This window comes from Theropithecus gelada, chromosome 9 (genome assembly GCF_003255815.1).
Source record: "Theropithecus gelada isolate Dixy chromosome 9, Tgel_1.0, whole genome shotgun sequence".
NCBI lineage: Eukaryota > Metazoa > Chordata > Mammalia > Primates > Cercopithecidae > Theropithecus > Theropithecus gelada.
In genome coordinates this window covers 80,434,081-80,453,687 of record NC_037677.1, presented here as the reverse complement: position 1 = coordinate 80,453,687, position 19,607 = coordinate 80,434,081, and positions in this window count along the sequence as shown.

Genomic DNA, 19,607 nt, shown 5'->3' with positions numbered 1-19,607 from the left:
TCTCTGGTATATGAAACAGCATGTTGCGTGTAATGCATTTGGGTTCCAGGGGAGATCAGGAAAAAGTTTTCCAGCAGGATGTTCTGTACCTTACTGGTCATATCCAAATCAGGTTACATAACTAGTAAAATGAGATTTCAGTTGTCAATGTGAATCAACAATGTAGACAGCTACTTCTGGGTATCTCTAAAATACCACAATAAAATCAACTTGCTTAGTGTTTCTTTCTTCTTCTTTTTCCCTCCCTCCCTTCCTCCCTCCCTCCCTTCTTTCTCTTTCTTTCTCTTTCTCTTTCTTTCTTTCTTTCTTTCTTTCTTTCTTTCTTTCTTTCTTTCTTTCTGTCTGTCTGTCTGTCTGTCTTTCTTTGACAGCATCTTGCTCGTTGCCCAAGCTGGAGTGCAGTGGCGCAATCTTGGGACACTACAACCTCAGCCTCCAAGGTTCAAGCGATTCTCCCACCTCAGTCCCCTGAGTAGCCGGGATTACAGGCACCTGCCATCATGCCTGGCTAATTTTTGTATTCTTGTAGAGATGGGGTTTCACCATGTTGGCCAGGCTGGCCTTAAACTCGTGACCTCAGGTTATCCACCCACTTGGTCCCCCAAAGTGCTGGGATTACAGGTGTGAGCCACCACGCCCCGTCTTGTTTAGTGTTTCTTACCTTTATTTTGAAAAGGGGCAAATAGCAGTCTTTGGGGGCATATCCAGAGACAAATAACTGTTCCAATCCAGTTCTAAAATAACTTTCTTAACATGCAACTTCTTTTTTCGTTTGTCTCATTCTAGAGAAGTATTCTTTCTTTTATATCTTCATCTTTAAATATTCCCTTTCTTAGCACCCTCTGCTTGGACGTAGCCTAATATTGTTATCAGCCCTACCTAAAAGACTCTACTGTTCAAGAGGCCATTATCAACATAGGCTTCATCTCAGAACTTCTGTATGAGGGAAGTTAAATATTTGCCCACCAACAAATTGATTGTTTGTAGTTGAGCTATGTATCCACTGATAGTCCATTCAACTGTTGGTGAACAGATTTGGATCACACAGTACAAACATGATATAGTTAAGAGAAACTTCTGAAATGTGCAGGCTCCCTTCCAAATTGCCATTACTGTCTTAGTAATCCAAAATAATTGTTTACAGACTGCTTTATGGGGGTCATAGAAGAACTCTGTGGCTGGGATTAAATGGCAAATGCTGTAAACCAGCTGAGCTCTGAGATACTCAATTCCCAACTTCAATAAGAGAACGACTCAATTTTTATCTATATTAAATCCCCCCCAAAAAATATTTTAAAAAATACGTCTTTCATTGCTTAAAATTTAAATAGAACTACTCATCCTTCCTCAGCAATGCATAAATTTTTTGATAGATAAAAGCAAATTTGAAAAATTATATATCATACTAATTAGAAATCCCTAACTTTGGGGTTATAAATAAAATCTTTAATGATTCGAGAATACTGACGTCAATGTCCCTGTCTCTAGTTTTCAAAGATAGGCAAATATATTACCCATTACACAGTGTCAATAAAATATATCTTCATTTATTTGTTATTAAAATGTACATATTTAAATTTATCTAAGTGAAAAAAATATAAGAAAATAGTTATTTCTTGAGGCTAAATATCTGCCATAAAAAAGGGAGGGGGATGTTGTTATTGAACTCATCCTCAACTTTTATTAGAAAAATGAGAAAAGTTATTTCATGATCCCAGTATTTTGTCTTTTACATAAAAAAATTTCAGATATATATATATACACAGGCACACACACAATGTTAAATAAAATAAAGTTTAAAAAAGTCCTCATGAAATTTCAATACAAATTAATTTGCTTATTTAATGTAGTCATTTTGCCATGGGGGATGGGGAATGTTAAGACAAGATGATAGAGAAAAATAGACAAAAATATTATCTCAGGTAACTAAGAAAACATTTATACTACTCATCTCTTTCCTTTGCCTAGACTTACAGTAGGGTAAATATTCCATGGTCCCACTGATTACAATTTTAAAACAGGCAAATTACTCCATTGCATGAGAAGTCATGATAGTGACTAGCTTTGGGAGAGGTGGGGTGATAACAGGAGGGTGATTAAGGATGAATTCTGAGATAATTGTAATACCCTACTTTTTTTGTCTGTTGTGGCCACATTAGTGTGTTCACTTTGGAACTTCATGTAGCTATATGTTAATGATCTTTCTGCTTCCATGTTTATATGTTATTTTTTCCCAAAAACATTTGTTTAAAAAATATCAAAAATAAAAGTTAAATCAAGGGGAGACATATTTTCATGAGGTCTAAAGAAAGAAGCAGGGAGTGAACAGTAGTGAGGGAAAAAAGAGAAAGGAACCACTTAGGCAGATAGCTAGGACAAGTCCTCAGTAGAATTTCTTTTTGTCTAACAAAGGAACAGTCTGAAAGATCAGGCTGCAAACATAGATAAGGAGGCAAGGTCTGCCATAAAGATCCTTCCTGTGTAACCAACAAGGGTCACGTATACAAGGTACGATTCAGAGCACATTCCTTTCCTCTACTGGACAAACTCAGATAAGGGTGTTTGCATGGAAGAGGCAGAGGGTTGGGATGCTTGAAACATGCCTAACAGGAGTAACACAGAACCCAGCACGTCTGCAATGGAGAATTCTGTTCCCTTACACATGCACAGTAAGAGAAATTAAACAACATGGAGTAACCTAGGCTAAGAGTCCTCATGTGCACTAAACGGACAGGGAGGAGCTGTTGTGAATTCATGCCTCATGTAAATGAATCACCTAGTCCTAACTGGGTTTTCATACCTTATGTAAATGAAATATCTCACTTTACTAGGCTGTTTATAAAAGCCTCTGTATTTGACTGTAGAATAGCAACCCTCTTTCAGGCCCCCTCTCCATTGTGGAGAGCTTTTCTCCTTTTGCTTATTAAACTTTGTCTCCGACCTCATCCTTGTGTTCCTGCTCTTAATTTTCTTGGTGGTGAGGCAAAGAACTCCAAGTCCTACTTCAAACAACAAAACTGAAACATTGTGGTGCATTGTCAAAGCTGTCACAGTAGCTTCAGACCCTGAAATCTATGAACATCAGGATAGCACCCAAGTTATTCTCCATGTATTCCCAGGATATGGTTTAGTAATGAGCAGCAAGTATACACTAATTGAAGGCGTGTTTGAGGACTGAGTGAATGGATGAGTTTCAAATGCCTCAGACACTAATTAGGTCTAGAAAGCAATAGCTAGATTTTACACAAAGGACATTTGTAACAAAAAAAATGGAAAAGTTTTAATAAAGTGATATTTCGTGGCTTAAGAATTGAATGGCAAGTGAAGAATTAGACATTGGGAGGCAAAGCTGCTTTCGAACAGTTTGCCTATCAAGAGAGGAAGCAAAATAATAGTTGCTTGAAGCAAGTACTGTGGAGGGAATACAGTGAAATACTTTCAAGTTAAAATTAGTATGTCGCAAGAGTAATGGCTAGTAATTCATTTAGTGGCTACTCTGTTATATCTACTTCATCTCACTTGGTCTTTGCAAAATTTAATTAAGCTGATGATATGATTTCAATTAAAACTTTAAGGAGACTGAAGTGTAGTGAATTTACGTAGCTGTTCACTGCTTCTTAGCTACTGCATTGAAGGGTCAGTGCCTCACATAGAACCTAGCACACAGGGCATGCCCCCAAAATATTTGTTAAATTATAGTTAACAAGAGTGAATACAAAACAGAGAGAGATAGAAAGAAGAGAGAAAAAAAACACACAAATTTCTTTGAATGGGAAGTTTATACTCTTTTTTTCTGTGCCATGTTTATGGTATACTTAGATTTTCTTTTTAAAGGACAGGACAATCTTAAACTCTCAGTTACATATGCTAAAGTAAATTTTAATAAAAATATTCCAAAATATCATTGCCTCCCAAATCATGTTGGCATCCAAAAATGGGCGAATATATATTGCGAAAGTGAAAAGAACCTTTTCCTTGTGACTGTTTTCCTTGTAACATCACTTAATCTATGTACTAAAACTCCTACCCTGAGCTTCAATGAACACATACAAGACTGATTTGCTCACCCTGAATTCCACAATGGAACAACTGGAGTTTAGATTTATAATGAGATAGATAGAAGCAGGAATTATGAGAGCTCAGCTTTACTCATTAAATATTATAACCAGCAGATGCTGTCTGTATCTAACAAAGACAGTAAGATAAGAAATAATCTCTTTCAACTCCTATGTATTATTTCATCCTCTTTCATCTTCTATAATTCATAAAGCTACTTGATAGCATTTTGGAGCTTATAGTCTTAAACTTATAACTATTGTATAATTTAATTTCACACAACTGGGCCACCTTATTTAAATTCTCATTACATTGGCATTTTCGAAACTTATGGAGTCCTTTGAGATTACCTCAGTTTGCCAGAAAATTATTAAACATAGTTTGGATCCATTATAAAGGTTGAAAATCATTACCTTTGAAAATTTTTTGGTTCAATAAAATCACAGATGCTGAAAACCTTCAGTTATTCATCTTATGTCTGTTTCTTTAACATTTTTCTGACACAGATATTAACACTGTAACCTAAATCCACAGAACTCTCTAATTCTTACACTGAATATTTCTTTGATAAAAAAGGAGACTCATTATACTGAAACAACACATAACAGTAAAAATCCCTGTATTAAGTTTGTCTGTTTAACAATACATACAATGAAATTTTACTCCACATTTAAAAAGATGGAAATTCTTCCATTTGTCACAAGATGGATGAACCTAGAGGACATTATGCTAAGTGATATAAGCCAGACACAGAAGGACAAATACTATATGATACCACTTATACAAATAATTTAAAATAGTCACGCTCATAGAAGCAGAGATGGGAATGGTGTTTGCCACAGACTGGAGTGAGAGGGAAATGGAGAGATATTAGTCAAAGGGTATAATGTTTCAATTACACAAGAGGAAAACATTTTATTTATCTACTGCATAGTATCTATAGTAAACCATATTGTATTGTATACTTAAACAACTGCTAAAAGTGTAGGTCTTTTGCTAGATGATATTAATACATACAAAAGTAATAATAATTCAGGAGGACAGGAGGACAGGAGGGGGAATGCATACATTTATGGTATAGATTCTGGTGATGGTTTTATAGGTATATAACTATCTTCAAATTCATCAAGCTGTATATATTAAATATGTATGGATTTTTATAGGTAAATCATATCCAACGAAGTAATTTTTTTTTTTTTTTTTTTGAGACGGAGTCTTGCTCTGTGCCCCAGGCTGGAGTGCAGTGGCGCGATCTCGGCTCACTGCAAGCTCCGCCCCCCGGGTTCACGCCATTCTCCTGCCTCAGCCTCCCAAGTAGCTGGGACTACAGGCGCCCACCACCTCGCCCGGCTAATTTTCTTGTATTTTTAGTAGAGACGGGGTTTCACCGTGTTAGCCAGGATGGTCTCGATCTCCTGACCTCGTGATCCGCCCGTCTCGGCCTCCCAAAGTGCTGGGATTACAGGCTTGAGCCACCGCGCCCGGCCCGAAGTAATTTTTAAAGAAAATATATTACTAAGATCCATTAGATTATTTGATGAAAGAAGTAATTATAAGTGAAGTAAATTAAGAAAAGTACTGCTTCAAGTTTCATACTTATATTGAAATCTGCATAGTGAATTAACAAAGATACTGCTTAAAGTTTTATATTTACTTAATAGAAAATGAAGACTTAAAAAAATTATAATATGTAAAGACTAGCTAAAAAAATCTACGGCAAACATTATTTTCAGTGGGAAAAAGTTTTAAACTTAGTTTAAAGAGAAAGAACGAGACAAGGACCTCCGTTATCTATGCTGTTGCTCAATATATTATGTAAAATATGTTAAAAGCAATAAGAAAAAGGAAAAAAGAAGTTAACCATTTGGAAAGGAGGATATAATTCTATGGTCATTTCCAGATAACATAATGACCTATATGAAGTCTGAAAGACCAAAAACCTATTAAAACTATTAGAAAATTTTAACAATATTGCAGAATACAAAATCAATAAGTCAGGGACATTTTGCCACACCATTAAGAATGACTGATATAATGTAATAAAAAAGACTTACAATTTACAGGAGCAACAAAAACTATAAAATACCTAGGAATCAACTTAATCAAATATTTAAGTATATTTATAGAGAAAGTTTTTCAATGCTATAAATGTGTGAAAAAATAACCTCCATAAATAGAAAAATATGGCAAATTAAAATACTGGAAGTTTTAAGAATACAAGGATCATGTTTTTTTCTCAATGGTATGTTAATGAAATTACAGCAAAGTTTTTTTCTATGAGGGGGATATATTCAAAAATTTATAGAAATAATAGTTTGATTGGGTATTTTGGTGGGTGTTGGAGGAGAGAAAGGGCATTATAGGAAGAAAGAGAAAATCAGATCCACCCTAACAAATAGTAGGTATTAATAACAAACAGTAGGTATTAATAAGTCTCAGTGTCTTAGTCTATTTTCTGCTGCTATAACAGAGTACCACAGAGTGGGTAATTAATAAACAATAGAAGTTTATTTGGCTCATGGTTTTAAGAGTGGAAAATCCAAGATTATGGGAGCAGTTCTTGTGAGTACCTTCTTCCTGTGTTATAATATGGCAGAAGGCACCACATGGAGGGGAGAGAGAGGTGGTGAGAGAGAGAGAAAATTTTGCTGAACTCATCCTTTTCATCAGTAACCTACTCCCTGAAAACTAACCAACTTTCTCACTAATAACATTAATCCATTCATGAAGGCAGAACCTTCATTACCTAATCACCTCTTCAAGGTCTTACCTTTCAACAGTTACAATGACAATTCAATTTCACCTTGAGTTTTGCAGGGGACGTTCAAACCATAGTAATGACTAATTAAAATTTGAGACCAGATACTTGGAAATTAAATAAAACAGCTAATTCTTTTATTCTATTGGCAGTTACACATTACCTACATGTAACACTTCTATACCATGATGTGGAGAAATATTCCTTTATTACGTATGGAGAGTCAGCTCTCTCAATAATCCAGTGAACTACGCAATGTTTTCATTAAATTCTTTTACTGCTGAAGTCAGCCTGAGTCAGCTTGCATTCTGTCTTTGCTAAATGTTGTAAAGACTTCCATCTTGCACGTTTTCAACAGCTTTTGTGCCATTGATAGTTATCAAAAAAGAAGATTTATCTACAAGATCTTCATCATCATAAGCCTATATATAAAATGAGGTTTCAGGATCCTATAACCCTTCATCATGATCCTTTCCATCCAAAGGTTCCAATTGTTGTGAAGAGTCCCCAGTGCACGCCTCATATAAGCTCAATATTTCACTAGTATACGATGTCTCCTGCTTTTGCTTTTCCCTCCAGTCTTACCTCTATCTTAATCCATTTTGCATTGCTATAAAATATCCAAGGCTTGGATAATTTATAAAGAAAGAAGGCTTATTTGACTCACAATTCTGGTGCCTAAAAAGATTGGGCCTCTGCATCTGGTGAGGACCTCAGGCTGCTTCCACTTTTGGCAGAAGACAAAGAGAAGCTGGTTGTACAGGTTACATGGTGAAAGAGGAAGCAGGTTGGGGTGGGGAAGGTGCCAGAATTTTTTTCAGCAATCAGCTCTTGCAGGAACAAATAAAGTGAGAACGTGTTCACATTAGGGCATTAATCTATGCATGAGAGATCGACTTGCATGATCCAAATACCTCTTATTATGCCTGAACTCCAACCTTGTGGATCACATTTCAACATGAAGTTTAGAGGAGATAAATATCCAAATCATAGAAACCTCCTTCTTGTAAAATTATTATAGGCAGCACTGTTTCAAAGAATTTTGCTATAACTGATATTGCTGATAGGGTTCTAGGTTTGGATACTACAATTCATGTTATTGATGTTGGTGTTGATGTTGCCTCGTGATACCCCCAATGCCTATAGTTGTCCCTGAAGAGTTCAGAACTATGGTGAGATGACCTTGTCCCTAAGTCTGTGCCCTGCTTTGTCAGCTGGTCACTGAATTAATGCTGCTTATATTTGAATTCTATGAAGTCTTTCAAGTAATGAGCTCTTCAGTTTCTGATTTCACCTGTTTCTCTGGGTTCAATACCAACTCAGTGAGCCAAGAAAAGCAGATTTAGACTGCCCTATAGCAACTGCATTCCATATTTTTCAGGTATATATGGAAACAAGAACAATCCTTCCTACTTTTCAACCCTCTCCTCAATAAAAAAATCCAACAGTATTTATCACAAATAAATGTAGATGTCTTACTTATTTTGGGCTCCCCCAGAACACCAAAATACCCTAGCTAAAGTTATTATTGAAATAATAACTTTATGGCTTCACTTTTGGTTAGTTGACTGTGTGGCTGGGTTCACTTTACTCGTGATGTTCCTAGGAGATCTTTCAACTCTCTAACAATGGATATGCTCACAGCAAGGTCTTGGTGGCAGTCGTTGTCTAACTGCACACAACCACTTACTTTATAATAGCTGTTCTAGGGCATAAATATTTGTCCCCTCGAAATATCATGTTGAAATGTAATCCCCAGTGTTGGAAGTGGGGCCCGGTGGGTGTTTGGATCACTGGTGATGGATCACTAATGAATGGCTTAGCAACATCCCCTTATTGATGAGTGAGTTCTTGTTCTGAGTTGATGTGAAACCTGACTGTTTAAAAGTGTGTAGCATCTCCTCACTCTCTCTCTTGCTCCTGCTCTCACCATGTGATATTTTGGCTCCACCTTCTCCTTCGGCTGTGAGTGGAAGCTTCCTGAGGCCTTCACCAGAAACAGATACCAGCACCACACTTCCTGTATAACCTGCAGGACCATGAGCCAATTAAACTTCTTTTCATTGTAAATTACCCAGTCTCAGGAATTCCTTTAGAGCAATACAGAAATGGACTAACACAAACTGTACAATGAAATCAGCACTAATTTATTTTGAGTTTTAGGAAATACTCTGAGGCTTATGTTCATATAAGATTATTGGTGAAAGTTGTATTTATCAAATAAAAACTATCAGAGCTATGAAGTGTTCAGTTATAAGCCAACTTAATTTCATAAATCATTTCCTTTGGGGATCACAAATGCAATAGGTAAAAAGGAGTAAAAATAAAGAAAAAAAATCAAGTGTGCTAATTGTGAAATTAAACATAAATAATTCAGCTATCTATAATTTGCAAACTACAGGCTTGAATAAACATAAGAAAATATTCACACTGAACACAGAATTCTCACAAAGTTTCTTACAAAATTTTCCTTGGCAGATCAGAAGCAGAGTAAACAAAAGACAAGAAGGAAAAAGACAAAGCAAGGGAGAACATGCTCAGAAAAAACAACTCTAATTCTACAACAGATGCTCTGTGGTTCTCTCCTTTCCTTGTACATCATTGCCGAGATCCTTCCTTCCTGTTTCAACTTTGGTTGACTTGATCATTTCAATTTTGATTTAGTTTCTAATTTTCTACTGGTTTAACTATAAAATCTATCCTCATGCATATATAAGTGTTATATATAAAATGATGACTATGACTGTATTTGGAGATAGGGCCTTTAAGGATGTAATTAAGTTAAAAGAGGCCAGCAGTGTGGGCCCTAGTTCAGTTTGCTAGCATCCTTATAAGGGGAATACATTTGAGGCTGGGTGTGGTGGCTCACACCTGTAATCTCAGCACTTTGGGAGGCTGAGGTGGATGGATTACTTGAGCTCAGGAGTTCAAGACCAGTCTGGGCAACATGGCAGAAACTCGTCTCTACAAAAAATACAAATATTAGCCAGGCATGGTGGCATGCTCCTGTAGTTCCAACTGCCTGGGGGGCTGAGGTGGGAAATTACCTCAGCCTGGAGAGTTCGAGGCTGCAATGAGCCATGATCATGGCACTGCACTCCAGCCTGGGCAACAAAGTGAGACCCTATCTCAAAATAAATAAATAAATAAATAAATAAAGGCAAATAAGAGACACTAGGAGTACTTGTGCACAGAGAAGAGTCCATGTAAGGGAATAGAATGAAGGTGGCCACTGCAAACAACAGAGAGAAGCCTCGGTGGAAAGCAGACTTGCTGACACTTACCCTTGGACTGCTAGCTTCCAGAAGTAAGAGAAAATACACTGCTCTTGCTTAAGCCACACAGTCTGTAGTATTTTATTTTTAATGGCAATCCTTGTAAAATCATACACATGGGAAAAAAGTTGAAGAAAGAAAGGTCTATGAGAGAAAAGTTTTCTTAATGTGTTTCATGAGCCAGCTATGTAGAACTATATTCATAAACCACAGATGGGCCTTCAAAGTTCCTGGTTCTTACCAAGATGGTGACTCATCATGGCTACTAGATCATTCCCTTGATATCAATCTCAGATAAACTATAAAGGGAAAAGACCAAGATGCAAAATATGGAAGAAATTGTGGGGCATCCCTCGATTGATGACAAGTTGTTTTAAATGCAGTTGTTTATACGATGATAGCTTTGGCCTGAAACAGGAGGATATCCAGAATGCCTATACAAGGATAAGAGAGAAACAATAAATTTGGAATTCTGCTTGTGATCCTCTCTCTCCATTGAGTTTTTTAATCTTCAGGATTAAAATTGGGACACTGCAGAATCCCTATATGATTAGGAGCTAAGAAAATAGAACAGAATCTCTTTCTAATTTTATTTTTGAATGCTACATTTAGTGCCACTTCTTAAAGAAAACTAAACAGTATTTCTTTCTAAGAACACTTCTCCCCAGGGGGCAAAGAAGGAAGTTCTAACCTGAAAATTTTTTTGGGGGGAATGAAAAGCGATGATGGTTAGGGTTCTAAGGCATCTGATGACCTCTGCTTGTTACCACTGAGCCCCCCTACTTTAATATGAATGAAAATTGGGTCTTCCCTCAATATGAACTTCCAGACAGTAATGCCACCCCTATTTGGCTCACATATCAAAGTAACAAGACATATAGCTATTTCAAAATAAATATTCATATTTATATTTGATAACAAGTTGAAATATTAGAACAGACAAAATAAGATTTTAAAATTAGTCTAATAAATACCTTAAAAGAAATAAGATTAGCAGTATGAAACAATAATAAGATCTTTTAAATCAAGCAGAAATATTACATATAATAGCTGATTAAAACTCAGCCTGAAGTCTCCTAACTGAAAGGGATGAAAATCTTCTCAGAGATCTGACTGCAGAAGAGTGTCAAGAACTGGCAACATCCAAGGAAGAAAACAGAAGCTGCCGGCTGACATTCAGAGGCTGAAGTATGAGACAACAGAAATAGCTAATGAAATTGAAAATCTATGATACACAGAAGAAAGGAAAAACAAGCAGAGGAACAAACAGGTAGCCATAGGCAGGGGAAAAATAAGTAATATAGACCTTAAAAAGAGGATTTAAGGTTAATATGTCAACTTCATATATATCAAATTTGAGTTTTTTGTTATACTTTCGGTAAGATTGTTTATATCATCAGTTCAATGGGTTAGGTTGTGGATGAATGAAGATCCTTCCCAGGCTCAGCATCATGGTCTTTAGACTGTCAGTTACCCAATTTTAAGAAATATCAGGCCAGGCGTGGTGGCTCACGCCTGTAATCCCAGCACTTTGGTAGGCCGAGGCAGGCTGATCACAAGGTCAGGAGATCGAGACCATCCTGGCTAACACGGTGAAAGCCCGTCTCTACTAAAAATACAAAAAATTAGCCAGACGTGGTGGCAGGCACCTCTAGTCCCAGCTACTCCGGAGGCTGAGGCAGAAGAATGGCATGAATCCGGGAGGTGGAGCTTGCAGTGAGCCGAGATCGCACCACTGCACTCCAGCCTGGGCGACAGAGTGAGATTCCATCTCAAAAAAAAAAAAAAGAAAAGAAAAGAAAAGAAAAAAGAAAGAAAGAAAAGAAATATCAGTCATCCTATGTGGAAAAGTACTCTTACTAATTTGCATATATCATTCTCATCACTAATTTGCATATATCAATCTATGCTCATTGGTATGAGCACATGCAAATCTATAAGTACATAGAATGTTACTGTCAATAAAATTCAACAAATGATAAATGAGCAATAACTATATATCTGACACTTTGCTAGATGCTGACAGGGAAAAGATAATACAACAGTCAATAAAATAGAGGCTCTATCATTAAAAAGATTAATAACCTAAGAAGATAGATGAATGATCCAAAAATACATCTAATATTATTATTGTAACTGTATGTGTGTGTGTGTGTATATATATATATATATATATTTAGCCATATTTCCAATAGAATGTAAGCTTCATTAGAGATACTAAGTCTTATCCATTGTTATGTCCCTATTGGCCAATGCCTCACACACGGTAGATATTTAGCAGCATGTTTGATAGTGGATGAACAAATGAACAATAATAAGTAAAAAGTGCTATGAATATGCAGAGGGAGAGAGATTTCTGATAGAGTTAGTGAAACAACTTTTGACAGAGGAAATGAGGTTTGTGCTAGAAATTGGAGCACAATCAATCAATTGTCCATAGTAAAAGAGAAAAGGAAAGCAAACTGCTTAAAATTTGCAAAGACAAGGAGACAAGAGAAAGTAGAGAATAAGGTATGTCATGTGCCTCATATATAAACATATGATATACATATATACACATACATAGTACACTGTGTTAGTCCATTCTCACATTGCTAGAAATACTTATCTGAGACTGGGTAATTTATAAAGAAAAGAGGTTTCATTGGCTCACAGTTCTGCAGGTTGTACAGGAAGCATGGCTGGGGAGGCCTCAGGAAACTTACAATCATGGCAGAAGGTAAAGGGGAAGCAACATATCCTATATGGCTGGAGCAGGAGGAACAGAGTGAAGAGGGAGGTGCTTCACACTTTTAAACAACTAGATCTTGTGAAAATTCATTCACTATCACAAGAACAGCAAGGGGAAACCTGACTCCCCTGATCAAATCACTTCCCATCATGACGGTCCTCCAACACTGGGGATTACAATTCAACATGAGATTTGGGTAGGGACTCAAATCCAAACCATACCATACAGTCATGCATTGCTTAATGATGGGGATATGTTCTAAGAAGCACATCATTATGTGATTTCATCATTGCGTGAACATCATAGAAATACTTACACAAGCCTAGATGGTATAGCCTACTATACAAGTAGGCTATGTGGGATAGCCTATTGCTTCTGGGCTACAAATCTGTATAGGATGTTACTGTATTGAATACAGTAGGTAATCACAACACAGTGGTTTTTGTGTGTCTAAATATAGAGAAGGTACAGTAAAAATATGGGATTATAATCTTATGTGACCACCATCACATCACATCCTTAACAAAAACATCATTATGTAGTACATGACCGTATATATTAACAAAATATTTTCTGCCAAATAAAGCCATATTCCAAGAGGCTAATTTTATTTTAATTTGGAAATGCTTATTATGTTTCAATTTCTCTTCAGCTTTGACTCTCTTCCAGTTTTTGAGCTTATGCAGGTAGGTTCAAGGGTTTCCTAAAGTGATAAATGCGCATCCTTACATAATGAGCTGCCAACTTGCTTCATCAACAAAAATCTGGCATCATTGTACTGGTGGTGGTTTTGATCAAGGATTGTGATGTATTTGTTCATATACTTAAACATGAACTGTAATCTCATGAGTTTCATAATTTAATGGCGAGGAATCATAACAAATTAAAGACAGTAATTTACCAGCATGAGGCCTGCTCTTTACCTTTTGTGAAAGGGATTTATTTCTTGAATACATGCAGAATTATTACTTCTGGAATGCAAATTTAGAGACATATCTCATACAGAATGAAATTTCACCTAATGAAGTTAGCAGTGGGAATTGAAACTATCAAGTATTTACATTTTTTTTGGTACAAATTTGAATTACATTATACAAGTGATGTTAATGGGATTTAAACATATTTATTCTCAACACGATCTTAAATCTCTACATGATTAGCGTATTTAATCAACAGAATTTGCAGTTTTATTTGAATGTATTGAATTCATTCTTTATGATTATTATAATTTGGTACAAATATAGAAAAACAGGCATATTTCTAAAATGAAATGCATCATTAATTTCCTTGGCTCTCATAAATTCCCCCTCTATTTCCTTAAAAGAACATTGATATATTATTGTAAATGGTGGTGAGCCCTTCTCTCTAAGGGCAAATTTTGCATTTGATTACATTGGAATGAATGAGATCTTGCACAGACTCTGTGGCTAGATGGGAAGAATGAATGAAAATAATAGAGTATGGTGTAAACATTCATGAATTTTCCCATTCTCACACCTTTAATTTCTTTTCCTGGAACATCATTAAAAGATAGCTTCTGTTCATTCATAATGTAATTTTAGTTATAAGACCGAAAAAAGGCTAATGTAGGAATCAGAGAATCATGGGCTGGTTTCTATTTGATTCTTGACAAATAATAAAAGGATTTAATGGACTTCTCCAATATATTATTTCAATCTTGTTATCACAGAGATGATGAAAAAGATGGCTAAATAGAAAATGTTCATAGGCTAAATTTAAAGTAATTAAGTTATTTAAAGTTTTAAAAAACATTTTAAAGACTATTCTTGATAATATGTTTATTTGATAATGTGTCATAAGAACTTACTGATTAAATAGAGCTTGCTCTATGATTATAAATGTGTCCCACTAGTAATATAATACTTTTAAAAAAATAAAGCTTTCCTTTGTTGAGTGTTTATTAATAATTTGATGTGGGCATTATACTTATTATTAATATAGATATTGATATAGATGCACTAAATAGATATATTTAATCAATTAAACAACACAAGGGAGACACTCGTATTACTCCTATTTATATGGTTGATAAAATTGAAACTCAGAGAGTCAAAGAGACTTGCCAGAAGTCATATAATAGGTAGATGAAGGAGGAATGGTATTATTCAAGGTATTTTCACCTTAAAAGTTCATTTTCTTGGTATATATGAAGTATCAATTCCTAACCTTTAATTTCTTTAATTTACTGAATAAGTTAAGAATTAAGGTAAGGTTATTTTTGGTAAAGAAGCATATACTAATTTTAGAAATGTTTCTTAAAATAAGCATAAAATTTAGAGAGTGGGTTATGCCAGAAACATTTCACACCTTTTTTTGGTAGAAATTGGTGGTGTTTCTCAAAAGGTTGCAATGTAATATAGTTATAATATTTGAAGAATACATTTTGGCAAATGAACACAGAAAAAGAGCATTTCAAGTATTCCAATATCTACATATGAAGTATGAGACTATGATTAGGGAATGCAGAGTCTTTTAATAAGCATGAGTCATTGTTGTGGGATATGGGAACAGAGAGGATTAACACTAAGCATGGAGCAAAGGCTGGATTATTTTGGAGGAAAGTATAGACAAATCTTGTAAGTGCAAGAATTCTGGAATTTAGACTAAGACCAGCTAAAAGCCGTTGGAGACTTTAAGCAGGGTACAGCTAGTATAAGTTTTGCACTGAAAAGCAAATTTCAAGTAATATAGTGGCACTGCTTAATAGAAAATATTCAAGCAAATTGTCTGATAAATACTATCTATGTTATTTAATTCATAGATGTAGATTATAATCCAGAAGCAGATGAGCATAGACGTGAACTAACAGGATGTGAGAAGAAAGAGTAACAGTGCCTGCTATATAAATCTTAATTTTTCATTTTAAAATAATATTTTTCATTTAAAAAGAGGAAATAAATTGTATTATTTTTATTATTATCACCATTTTGACATATTGATTTAAAGGTGAGAGACGTTAATATTCATAAAGGCAATCTGAGTAGCTTAAAAAAACAAACCGATGTAAAAGTCACAATTGTAGTTATCTTTGAAAGGTTGGTAATGATTTCAGAGGTTGAAAAGGGCTTCTGAGTTGCTGGTGAGAGTGTTTCTTTATCTTTATGATGGCTATCATGTGTCAATTATGCCAAAAAGATCAAGCATGCAAATAATTAGGATCTCAGACTACAGCAGAAATAAAAAGGAGCAAATATACATGTAAATATAACACTGGAAAAATTTTCCAAGTTGATTAAAGATATCTAGCAACAGATTTTAAGCACGTCATTTAATAAACAACAAAGCAGAATAAATGTAGAGAAAACCAAATCTAAGCACATTTTAAGCAATCTTAGAGATGAATCTTAAATAGAAATAAGTATATTTTTTTCACAGGAGAATAAAAAATACTAACCTCTAACTTAAAAACAGAAGCAAGAGAAAGCAGAAGACAGGTGGAATCATATTTTCAAATTGTTAAAATAATAATTGTCAACTGTGCAGAAAATGATGAACATAGCAGGGTTGAGATTGCTATGCTTAGAAAGACCTTGTAAGGTTGGCCCTTGGTTAGCATTTTCAGACATGTCATTTTCAGTGTGTTCCTTGTAAACAGTTACATGAAAAAAAGTGGCTCACAATAATTGGTTTTGTTGTTTAAATAAAAGCAATATGGTTTATGTTAAACACTCGCTTACCTTCTGGGAGCCTGGAATTTAGGTATGTGGTAGGCAGTGGGTGGTAACATACAGGCCTAATAAAAACTTTGGGGATTGAGTCTCTTAGGGGCTTCTCTGGGAAGAAATATAACACTCAGCTTGCTGCTTTTTTATAGCGAGGGTAAGAGAGTGCTCTGTGTTAACTGTCATAGCATAAGGAAGCATTAAAGAGCATAAGGGAGCCTGCCCATGGATGCCTCTAGACTCTATCTTTCCCTTGCATCCTAGGTACATATCCTCACTGGATCACTGTAATGAATCTTGGCCATGAGTACATTATATGCTGAGTCTCTTGACTCACTTTGCGAATGTCCCAACAGGAAAGTGGTCTTGGGGAGAACAGCTACCAAGAATTACATACTTATTGATGTTTCTGTCAAAATAATGGCCAAATAATGAAGTTAACAAACAAACAAAAACACATAATCAATAAGAGAACAAAATTAAATAAATACTAAGGAGTGTTTTTCTGGCAGAAACAAAATGATCTTGTATAATTTCTTCAGCAGGAAAAAAAAAAAAAAAAAAAAAGCAATTGAAAGAGTGAATTTGCCAGTTACAAACAGCCACGCTTCAGCCAATCACAGGCAGCCAAGTGATCACATCATACCCCAAAAGGGCAAACACCTAGCTGTGGCCAATTGAATAATTCTGACACTTTGTCTCTGTGTTTGTCCTATAAAAGCTCACTGCTTATGCTGCTTGGTGGAACTCTCTCGACCTTTCTTGTTTCTGAGTATTGTCTAATTCATGAAACCTTATTTGATAAAACAAACTCTGTTAAATTTAATTTGTCTGAAGTTTTTTTGACAGTCTTAATAAATAAATTCATTCTATAAAATGATAATAGTGGATATACACAAACATTGACTGCATACAATGATAGTATGTGCAGTGGAATATGTGTATAAGTACATAAAAATCATAGCAGGATTATACATAAACATACCATGATATCTATAATATTTAATTTAGGAGAATAGAAAAGGAGTTAAGATATTCTGCAATCATTGAATTTCCTGGTAAATGATAAAGGCATATGAAAATATGTTGAAATTGAAATATAATTTAAGGCAAAAAGTTATTAGATATAGATACACTTAATATTCATAAAATATTAATCCACCAGGAAATTGTAACCTTTTTATATGAATGCATACATAATGGAGTCTCAATATATGAAGCAGGAAATTGACAGGATTCAAAGACATAAAATCATGATGAAAAGTAACATCTCTCACAGTAACTGATGCAACAAGTAAATATATGATCAGTAAATGTAGAGAAGTTTCGAATTAAAAACTAACAAACATGCTCTAATTGTCATTATTACATAGGACATCTCATTTACTACCTTCAGAGAATGTATTATTTTCTGGGGAATCTACTACATTTTACAGACTGATTATATTTGGGGCCATAATGCATGTCTCAAAAAATTTTCAGTGATGGAAATCAAACTATGCTCTCTGACTAGCATAGAATTAAGAAAAAATATCAACATAAACAATTCTAAAACAAACCCAAACAGAAAAATCTCATGTGTTTTTTAGATTAACTGATTTAATTGTGAATAACCTGCAGATAATGGAAAAAAGATTTGAATAAAATGATATTGGATTTTGAGCTAAATGATAATGAAACTATTGACAAAATTATAAACTATATAGGCATCTATGATTTGAGAGAAACTTATAGCTTAAAATGCATATATATTTTATACATTTTATTTTATTTTACTTTTTGAGACAGAGTCTCTCTCTGTCACCCAGGCTGGAGTACGGTGCTGCAATCTCGGCTCACTGCAGCCTCCACGTCCCAAGTTTAAGTGACTCTCGCACCTCAGTCTCCCAAGTAGCTGGGATCACAGGCACGTGCCACCATGCCTGGCTAATTTTTGCATTTTTAGTAAAAACAAAGTTTTACCATGTTGGCCTGGCTGGTCTCGAACCCTTGACCTCAAGTGATCTTCCCATCTCAGCCTCCCAAAGTGCTGGGATTACAGGCATAAACCACTGAACTTTGTCTAAAATGCATATATATTTTAAAAGTATAAAAGTATATGATATATGCATTCATCTCTAAAACTTATTCAACAATAACACATTAAAATAAACTAATTGGAACGATGAAATAATAAAGATAAGTTAAAAATTAATCTAGTAGGATCAAAGGTCAAAATCAGTGTCAGAAATTGATTTTTTGAAAAAGAGAAAAATTGATAAACCCCTGGTAGGACTGTATTAGTCCATTCTTGCTTTGCTATAAAGAAATGCCTGAGACTGGGCAATTTATAAAGAAAAGAGGTTTAATTAGCTCATGGTTCTGCAAGTTGTACAGGAAGCACGACGCTGGCATCTGCTCCAGCTCTGGGGAATTTACAATCCTGGTGGAAGGTGAAGTGGGAGCCAGCACTTCACATGGCCAGAGTAGGAGAAAGAGAGGAGGTGGAGGATTGCTATGCATTTTTAAACAATCAGATCACACAACAACTCACTCACTATCACAAGAACAGCACCAAGGAGATGGCGCTAAACCATTCATGAAGTATTCACCTCCATGATCCAATCACTACCTCCCACCAGGCTCCACCTGCAAAAATGGGGATTACAATTCGACATGAGATTACAATTTGACACAAATCCAAATCGAATCAAAGACCGATGAAGAAAAGAAGAAAAATAATCATGTAGCAGAAACAACCAATATCTGGAATAGAAAAGAACATTAGAGTTTCTATAAACATCAAAATGATAATAAAAAAAGATGACGAAAATTTCTTGTGAATACATTTGAAAATCAGATGAAATAATTTTGTGCACAACAGTAGTATTTAAAATCTAATACCTGATTCTGATATCTGGTGGTGAGTTGCTGGCATAAGAAATTCCTATAATATGTGTTACTGTTCTTGGTACCACATGACAGTCAGAAGACGGAATAGCTTTGTGGAGGCATCTGGAGGAAGTCTAGTGAGCCTGAAAAAAGACGGCCATGAGAACAAAATGCAAAAACAATGTTATTGGAGGGTGGACAAAAGGATTCCCTTTCAGTGTAGTCTTGGAAAG